Source organism: Parasteatoda tepidariorum, chromosome 6 (genome assembly GCF_043381705.1).
Source record: "Parasteatoda tepidariorum isolate YZ-2023 chromosome 6, CAS_Ptep_4.0, whole genome shotgun sequence".
Lineage (NCBI taxonomy): Eukaryota > Metazoa > Arthropoda > Arachnida > Araneae > Theridiidae > Parasteatoda > Parasteatoda tepidariorum.
The window spans coordinates 20,369,633-20,379,982 of NC_092209.1; positions in this window are offsets into that span (position 1 = coordinate 20,369,633).

A 10,350-nucleotide genomic window follows, 5' to 3' on the forward strand; every position below is an offset into this window, starting at 1 on the left:
CAACCAACATTATCAGCAGGGGTGTCATAAACCAGCGTTTTCATATGACTCCAGAAATCAAGACATGATAGGTCGGGTGACCGAGGAGGCCATATAATTTTTTCAATGTATTATTATAGCGATTTTTCACTTATGGTCTCTTTTCTTTATGGTGCTTCTGTGTACGTCACCGCTTCAGGAAAGCATTTCCGACCCCACATTGCTATATGATTTCGAGTCGTCAGGATGCCCCCTACCCCTCTTAGAAGTTCTGAAACGCTTAACTGAGACACCCTGTTTATATCCTCTTAATATAATTTTTATTGCATGCTTAAACCATCTAGATTTATCTCACTTTTGCTACCACTTGAAAAGAATTTCAGACCGTGGAAGCCCTGAACACCCATCCACTCCTTCTTACATATTTGGCAAGTGAGCTATAAGCGCGTTGTAGCAAAGAGCTCCTAAAATCCCTGTCAGTCATCATCATCCTTTTCAATAGCAAAGAATTGCCGTTATAAGAAAAATAATGGTGGTAGCACAAATGTTTCATGATTAGGATTTATTTTACAAAAGTAAGATCTATATATAGTTTTCTCCCTACCATATTATATCTACCAAATTGTTCCATGTGCTCTTTTCTTATTTTAAATTGTTGTTTTTGTAAAAAAGAGGAGAAAGTGGTAGAAGAAGATTTAATTAAAATTTATTTTATTGTTGTTGTTGTTAATTTACGTCGCACTAGAGCTGCACAATGGGCTATTGGCGACGGTCTGGGAAACATCCCGGAGGATGATCCGAAGAGACTTTTTAAAAGGAAAGCATATGTGATTCATAAAACCCTAAAATTTTATACAATTTCTANCCACTCCTTCTTACATATTTGGCAAGTGAGCTATAAGCGCGTTGTAGCAAAGAGCTCCTAAAATCCCTGTCAGTCATCATCATCCTTTTCAATAGCAAAGAATTGCCATTATAAGAAAAATAATGGTGGTAGCACAAATGTTTCATGATTAGGATTTATTTTACAAAAGTAGGATCTGTATATAGTTTTCTCCCTACCATAATATATCTACTAAGTTGTTTCACGTGCTCTTTTCTTATTTTAGTTGTTCTTTTTTTTAAAAAAAAAGGAGAAAGTGGTTGAACAAGATTTAATTAAAATTTATTTTATTGAAACAAGATAGAACTAACTTCCGTAATATATTAATACTATAAATAGTTATAGATGGATGTGAAGTCATGCACAATGCCTTTTTAAAAAGTGGTAGGCAGCCGAGGGACTTCGTATAAGCAAATAAGTACTGTCACTTGTTTCATGCTTGTGTTTCACATATGCAGACCACTTTTTGTATGTGAGCATAATTGGATTAGTTATATAGATATATGTGTATATGTACTATAAGCACAGCATAATTTCAAAACTAAAGTGGTAGGTAACAGAAAAAATATCCTCCTGGTTTAAGCAAACATGTCGATTTATTTTGTTTACATAACTGGTTCGCACTTACACCGTCTGCTTCTTATGATTGAGTATTGAATGGTTGACCTATCAATGTCCAGTCACAAAAAGTCGTCTTTACATACATAAAAAGGGGTAATACATACCAAATGGATATTTCTCTAAACTATCTACCACTTTAGCTTTGAAAAAACAGCATGCCATCCAAATATAAATATTTAGATTGTTTTTATAGTACTATTGTAGATTAAATTTTTTCTTAAAAAAAAACAGTGTCTTGTTCAAAAAAGCAAGGCACAATGGGCAAACGGATTAATATACAGTGTGTCCGTGAAGTTATGATTCATTTTGACCGTTAACCATCAAAAAGTGCACCTTGATTTTACGAATGCACAATATATTATGAATTATTCAGCTTAGCTGCTGACTTTAGTATTTTTCTATTAAAGGTAGTGAAATAACATTGACAGTTGTAACCGGGGGTTGCTACAAATTTCATCAGCACCAAAAAACTACGAGTGAAATTACTAAAAATCATTAAAAAAAATAAATTTTAAATTAAATATCAAAACACAAGTTTTTATATCAATTTAAATACCAATTCTTATGGAACGTTACGCCTAATGTACAGTGTGCAAAAAAAAAATTGTTTTGATATTTTGCAGGATATTTTTCATGCTCCGATTTTAACGATATAGTTATTTAAATTGAGTTTGAGTTCAATTGAATCTTCAAATTGAGTTTCAAATTTCTGAAGTTGCAAAATAGTTATAGACAATGCCCTCAGTGTACAATTAAACAAAATAAATCCATTTCAGATAAACAAATTCTGAAACTCTCTTCATTCAATTTCTTGCAGAAAACAAAAGTAATAATTGCCAATGTCACATGATAGAACCTGCCAAAAATATTAAATATTTAGGTTTGTATTTTGTCTCCAACTTAAAAAGGGAAAACCCATATAAATGAATTCGTTAAAAAAAAATTAACGTTTTGTTTTATTAAAAATTCACCAAATTTTTTTTGAGAACTTAATACCACCCTTGCCTTTATTCATTAATAAATTATGGTCCTATAATCTGGGTTGGTGATAACAATATAAATTTGATTCTTATTATGTTCCTTCAAAACAAATGTTTAATTTAAATTATCCGTGCCAATTTATTTTTTCAATTATCGTTGATTTTAAAATATTTAGCTCTATGGAAACAAGTTTTAAAAGCACAAACTCAAATAAATGAATAAATAAATCAACGAGTAGTTTCAGATTTCTTTTGAAACAATGATTCGCAGACGTAGCACCGGTTCTTATGCCATTCATGTTGATCACAAAGCTGTTAAAAAAAATAAGTAAACATTAAAGATCGTGAGATAAGAATTTAAAACAAAATCGTTTGCAGTTTAATTTATAACAACGGCTAAAAACATTTTTTTATTTATTAACGAACTAATATATTTTTATTGGGAACAAAAACAAACACATAAATACAAAGAATATATATTCGTCGTCAAGAGGAAAATCCTGTCCAAGAGACAAGAAAAAGTAATACAATAAATTTAAATTAGAAATTTAAAAAAAAAAAGAAAAGGGGGGGGGGATATTGCAATCATAAATTATTTTGCTCATCATAAGACATTTTTCAAGCATCTCTTCTGAATGGACTAATTAAAACTTTTGAACGATTATTAGGATTGAGGGCTTAAATTGTTCAAATTTCATAACCCAGTTTTGGACGGTTCAGGCGTTAGCGTTCATCTATCAAAAGGTACCTCATGATTGATGCATATTAGCATGTCTTATATGCCAGTGAATTGATGTTTAATAATCGTAGTGGTAGTTACGCCACAATATTCCCCCACCAGAATTTAACAGAGATAGAATTCGATGAACGGATACCGCTAGTTGCTGTAGTTGTGAAAGACCGGATGAGCTGGATATAGGTTACCGGGTTTTTTTAGTGCTGAATGTGAGGGATGTATTAATTTCACGGTCGTAGTCGCTCCTGTGTTGCCTTTAGCAGTCGAGTGTATGCAGGCTGACGTTGTGTTTGATCGAGATGAGACTGAGTAGCAACAGTGCGAGGAGGTGGATAATGTTGCAGTCACAAGTAGCAAGTCAACCGTTCAATGTGGACCAACCATCGAAGTAGGCATTACTAGATCGAAGCAGGCGTTACTGTCAAGATTGGCGTGATCACATCACGTCCGGGTCACCAATGTGGAGGGAGGAGTTATCGACAATGCCAACCTTCATCTATCAAAAGATACCTCATGATTGAAACATATTAACATGTCTTATATACCAGTGAATTGATGTTTAATAATCGTAGTGCTAGTTACGCCACATGGAGTTATGAAAAATTTGAAATAGCGTTTCACGATTAAGATAGACGAAATATTGAATAAGCACAAATGAAAAGTTGAAAATTCGCAAGATTTGCCGAAGCCGACGCTGTTTTGGGTGTTCAACTAAACATTTTGTTTTGCTGCACAGAAACTATTAAGCTTAGAAACTTGAATTCACTAAGGTGAAAAGAAAAGTGTACGTACAACAGAATAAAAAAAAATAATGATAGGTTACTGACAGCCTTCTGTACATGACTGCAATATAAAATTGAGTGTCAGTATAAGTTGGTAAGAGAAAATTATTAAATTTTTTCTCAGTTTTTTCATGAAAACTTCGGTAGTTATAACCCTCATTTGCGCATCACACTTTTTTCTCTTTCTAAACAAAAAAAAGAAGAAAAAATAATTGATACATTATGTGGAATATTGCATCCTTTTTTTCGTGTAGTAACGAATAATTAATGCATAAATGCACTAGTATGCATCGATATTTTTAACTCTAGACAAGAGTAATCACTACTTTTTTTCCGTCATTAAGTGGAAATAATTATGAAAATCAAGGGATACCAATTTGAAGAACACTTTTTTTTTGGAAATATCCGTCGTTTAGCAGCCAACCCAATTTTGGATGTACAACTACTAATATTCAACTCGGTAGCCTTGTAATTTTGAACCAATTCAGATAACAATGAAACTCCTGTATCAGCACCCTCAGAGGTTTTATTATGGGAACATGGAGGACTTTGCGACTCGACAGATTTAACGTGTATCAGTCACCATTTACTACACTATTAGTCTTCGGCCGGCGGGGATTGAACCCACGAACTCTTGGACATGAGCCCAGTGCCCTACCAATCATATCCCGACCTAGGACCAAATTCTTGTACTTTAACACTCCAGATTTTTCAGAATTTTGGGTACTTACCAGAATCTTGCACCAACTCCTAGCGCAAACGAATATCACCATCGCCTTACTCTTGAAACTATATCACACAATCTTTTTTACCTTGATTTCTTAAATCGTGTGAAATGAGTGAACCAAAACTTATTGAATAATCAATCAACAAGTATAGAAAGAATAAAAGTGATATCTATAAACCTTAAAAAATATACGTCTTTCTGTCCGCATTTAAAGAAAGTGTTGAAAGAATAATAAATATTACTTCTTACAGACGATTTTCTTCTACAGAGAAACAAAAGTAAAAATTCTTTATCTAGCGTATGATTTCCTAAGGGCACATTAGCACCAGACGCGCGATTTTAATTGGTCCAATCCAGTGCTCTTGCAAAGTCATATAGTTGTTTCTTTCTCAAGAATGAATGTTCTCCTAATTTATGGAAATACGCCGCCAAATCTAGAATTCCTGTAAGACTTCGAATTATAACCTTTTTTTAACAAAAAAATAATTCTATGAAATATATGGTAAAAGAAAACGTGATATAGATTTCCGTCTGACGTGTTTAACTTCTACTAACTTTGATATTGTTTTGAAAGCATATTTGTATATTTTAATAAGGAAATAAAACTGAATTATATGGAGTCGCGGATGATTACTTAAGTCCTAAACCGTAATGGTCCTTTCTTAACTTAAAATGGAGCATTTTAAACTCAAATTGCTATTTTCAGCACAAGAAAAACAGTAATTGCTTTGTTTCTATCATTAAATGTAAATTACGAAAACCAAGTTAAAGAACAAATTTTGTGCTGTAACACGCCAGATTTTCGTAATTTTGCTTACTTACGTACCTGCCAACTTCTAATCCTTTCAACGATGACTTTTCACAGTGAGAATAAAATGGAACTTAAATTACAATTTTGGGCAGAATCGTACGCTGTATCTGAACCCCTTGGGGACGGGTGATTCATAAAAGCATTCGTACAAAATCAGAATCAGGATGTAAATAAAAAAAGGTAACTTAAATGAAGGCGTTGCTAATTTGACAGGCTTACTTGAAATATTGTTAGTTTAATCATACATATAATCAATGTTAGTTCAAAGTATAGCTAAATAATTTTATTTTGAACAATGTAATGGTGAATTAAATAAATCAAACAATTATTACCCGGCTCACAAATAAACTGCTAAAGAATTACTTTGGTTACCAGTTTTATCATTTTACCCTGATTGTTACGGGTTTATGCTGGCACGTATTAGTGACAGTTGCCGGAAAAAGTTAAAAAAATTTAAGCGAAGAACCATATCTTTTCTTTATTTATTTAAACAAAACTGGGTGCCTAAGCCGCGCAGCGGGCCCTACCCCATTCATCATGAAAATTATATACAGTGAATAAAACATTTTGAATTATGTAACAATGTGGTAACATTATAATAAAGTAACAATGATTAGAAGTATGTACAAACTTGATCGGAGATTTACATTAATTGCCATTGAAAAATGAATACAGCCATGGTTAGATGGATTTACATGAAATACGAGCTTAATCTGTGAGAATAATCATATCAACCTTACATATTAATATATATGCTTAATTTTTTTCGAAAAAACAGTGGTGGTCGAAAAGATGACATGGCTGCGGATTTGAACGTGATGGTCGTAAACTCAGAATTGGGTCAGCTGTTCATCCCTGTTTACAAAATAAAACCATCGAAGGTAAGCCACGTTGGTTAAGGGGATAGTACGCTCGTCTCACAATGAGGTGACCTAGGCTCATATCCCAGTGGTAGCTGGTTGATACGAATTCTGTCCTCGGATCGAACCGATCACATAGCTGTCGTAGAATATTCTCAATGGTTGGCTGATCATGGATTAGAATTCGCTTGCTTCACGCCCAACCGTGGGATCAGCTGTTCAACGCAGGTAATAAAATTAAATAAACTATCGAAGATCTGAAAAATATGTGGTTAAACGAGCAATAGCTATAGAAATAAATCTTAAACCTCATGATTTGAGACACGTGACCACAATGTTAAACCCATATATCTGCTTCTCTCAATTAAATTTTCTTTTTCAATTCTGTATACGCATCATCCGAAAGTATTCAGATTAATGCGTCAATACATTTAAATTCGTCTAGTCTACATATCAAAGCTAATTTATGCAGATTATGATGAAACTTCTCGCTTTCTAATTACAGGTGATAAAAAATGAAACTATTTTCTTCTTTTTAGTTCGTTTGAAATTTTTTGATTTCTTAACTAGTTTTTTGTTTGCTTTTGCCCGAAGGTGGACAAAAAGTTGATTTGCAAAGAAAAAATGAAGCTGAATGTTGCTTTAAATGAAGCTTTTAGGAACCAATTGATTTTTCTAGTATTGTTAATGCATACCTGCCAACTTTCACTCTTTCCGAGAATGGATTTTCAGAGTGGTTGTAAAACAATAAACGAAAAACAATCTGACTCAAAAATATATTTATATTTTTATCCCGTTGAAATTCGCTTGTGTAGGGATTATTATGCCTTTATATATTTATTGTAATTATTTATATGTAGTGGTGGTGAAACTCATTTATAATTATCATTATAATTCAAAAAGTTAATTGGAATAGCCTGAGTATTGCTACCACTTTAAATATGAAAATAAAATCTTTCCGAAAATCATGAAGAGTTGGCAGGTATGTTAATGGGTGCAAAGTTTCATTTGAAAATCAAGCACTTTAGCTAATAGTGGTAAAAAATTTAAATTGAGAATATTTTTTTTGATAATAATTTCTATATATAGTAGTCTCAAAACGATTGAAACTTGCATCATCAGCAAGATAGAGTTTCTTTTCATATTTGATTACCTATCTCGTCGGAAAGTGGCCAAAATTTTGATTAAAAAAGTTTTAACACATCTTTGAAAATATGACGGCATTAGAACCTACTTGTAGCTGCTAGAAAACGATTTATTTATATTTCATTCCTTCCAGTTAAAATTTGAGTGCTCAAGTTAGTTAAAAAATCGAAATAGTGTTTGCTCATTGTGTCAAAAAAAAACGTGATAAAGACGGTCGTTACAAAAACATGATTAATAATGAGATGAAATTCTGAAATATTAGTATACAAATCTTGAATACTTAGAATCTATAGATATATTAAATTTATTTAATAATCATCAGCAATTTGTATGAATTCTATAAGAAATGCATTCCATTAACATCCGTCATTTGATTTCTGACTATAAAAAATTGCTGAAATTTACTTTCCTTGATTAACATAATCATTAGAGTAACTTAAAATTTTGTTTATTATTAGGACATTGTTAAGCTTATTATGATAAATCATTTTATGTTTAAATTCCAAGGCAAGCTATTGTTTATTTTGATTGGATTATTTGAATTTAAATTAATTATTTACATTAAAAATTAATGAAATATTCGTCAGTGAGCTTTTTATTTTGGGCATAGTTCAAAATGCTTGTTTAAGAAAATCTACACAGTTCAAAATGTGTATTTAAGAAACTTTACACAGCTCAATTTACAATAACAACTATTATAATTTCGTAAAACCCGTGGCAACAATTCAAAAAGAACTGTTGACTTTTAAAGTCTTAAGAGAGTAAGTTTTAAAAAAATCCTTAGTGTTTTAGGCAATGATATAAATGACGAATTTTGTTTTGGACTCATTGGCTTATTTTGAAAATATGAACAATGCTCAAAATCGAATTTTGAAAAACTGAATCAAATGATATGTTCTTTTTTTTTTTAAAATATGCATTTTGAGATACGTTTATTTTCTAAAATAGGTATTTTGAGTTACGTTAATTTTCTTTAATAGACATTTTGAGCTATGTCCAGAAAAAAGAACTCGCCGAAGATATGCTTTACTAAAATTATGCTCAAAATTGAAAAACGTATTACTTTTATTTCATAACAAGTCTTACTTTTATTTATTCATGTTTTTGGTTTAGATTTAAATTTTTATATTCCATTCCGTTTCGGATTTCAAACGGGTCATAATTTTTTAAAATTAATAAGAGTGTTTTAATGGTATTTTAAAATGTTTCAAAAGTGCTTTAAAAGAAACAAATTAAAAAGCAAAAATAATAATAATAAAAAGTCCAAGAAATCTTTTTTGAAGCTTCAATAAAAGATGAAAATGCAGTAAATCAAATATCATTGACATCGAGTACATTACCATCTTCTTGTCTAGAAACGTAAAGACGGAAATGACCTATTCGTTTGATAGCAATAATATTTGGTTAATGATATTAAAGCTCATTTTTATGAACCATAAACATTTCGTCTGAATAACATGCCCTTTATTTCGTTGGAAATGGGATGTTAATTACATTTCATTCGTTCCTTTTAGGAATTTGATCTTTATGTAGAAGGGTACTTTGTAGAAATTGTATTCAATTTTCTTCAATGGAATATCTGTTTTTTTCTTCTTATTCATTGTGTTAAGGTTAAGATCACTTTCTATCGAAGTGTAGCTTGTTTACTGTGCGAGAAGTGTAAAATATGTTTTTTAAATTGTGCACAACTTAATTGTATTGCTGTGATAAGGATCCATAGAAACCTTATATTAAAATTCTAAAACAAAAAAATTTAGAAATTGATTAAGAAAACTACTTTTAATAGAATAGTTTTCCCAAAAAATCTTTTTCATTCGTTTAAAGATGTTCTAATGCAGTGTTCGTATGCAATGGAAAAAAATTAAAAACTACTATCAATTTTGTTGCAAAGAAGATAAAAATTTCTTACTATTACCTTCCACTTTCGAATTAAAATTTCATATCCTCCACCTTCGCATCTACTTATATTTACTTAGCTACAAACATAACAATATATAAAAATTTATATTATAATTCTTCGACCTTTTGTTAATGGTTTTTCAGGTGCCCTGTTATGCTAATGTTATTGAGAAATAAATGAAACATTTCCACTCTAATACTAGACCATATGAAAAATCGACGCGTTTTTTTAAAGCATGGCTAAATGACAAAACTCTCCTCCAAACGATTTCAGCGCCACTCTACAATAAAAAGCTTAACTACTAGTTATATTGATGAATATATCGCTTTCTTTTAATATTTTTATTCGAGTTTATGAATCTCTTTTTAATCGTTTGGTTAGCATTTTATTTTAGTTCTATAAAATGCATATATGTTGATTTTGTTATAATGTCGGGTGTTAATACCGGCAAAAGCAATTTTGTAAAGTAAATTACGACTTTTTTAAATTTCTCACCATTTTCTTGTTCTTAACTTTATTTCATTACACACATACAATACATAATTACATGAATTACACGCGCTTTTAATTCTTTTAAACTAAAAAATACTTTATGAAAAGTGTTATTAATGAAGATTTTTTTCCCTCCGTTTATAGTAGAGTTTATCGTTTAACAGAATGAAATTAACTGTTGTATACATAAATATGACGGACACAAATTTGAAGCATAATAAAACTAAAATCTGAAATAAAATATTTAAAAATGATCATATATGGCAACGTTACTTTTAAAAAGTAACGAGTAAAAGTACAAGTATTTTTAAAAAAAGTAACGAGTAAAAAGTAAAAAGTTCTTATTTTAAAAAGTAACGAGTAAAAAGTACAAGTAAAAGTACAAGTACTAAACAAAAAAAGTAACGATTTAAAAGTACATTTCTAGGAAATC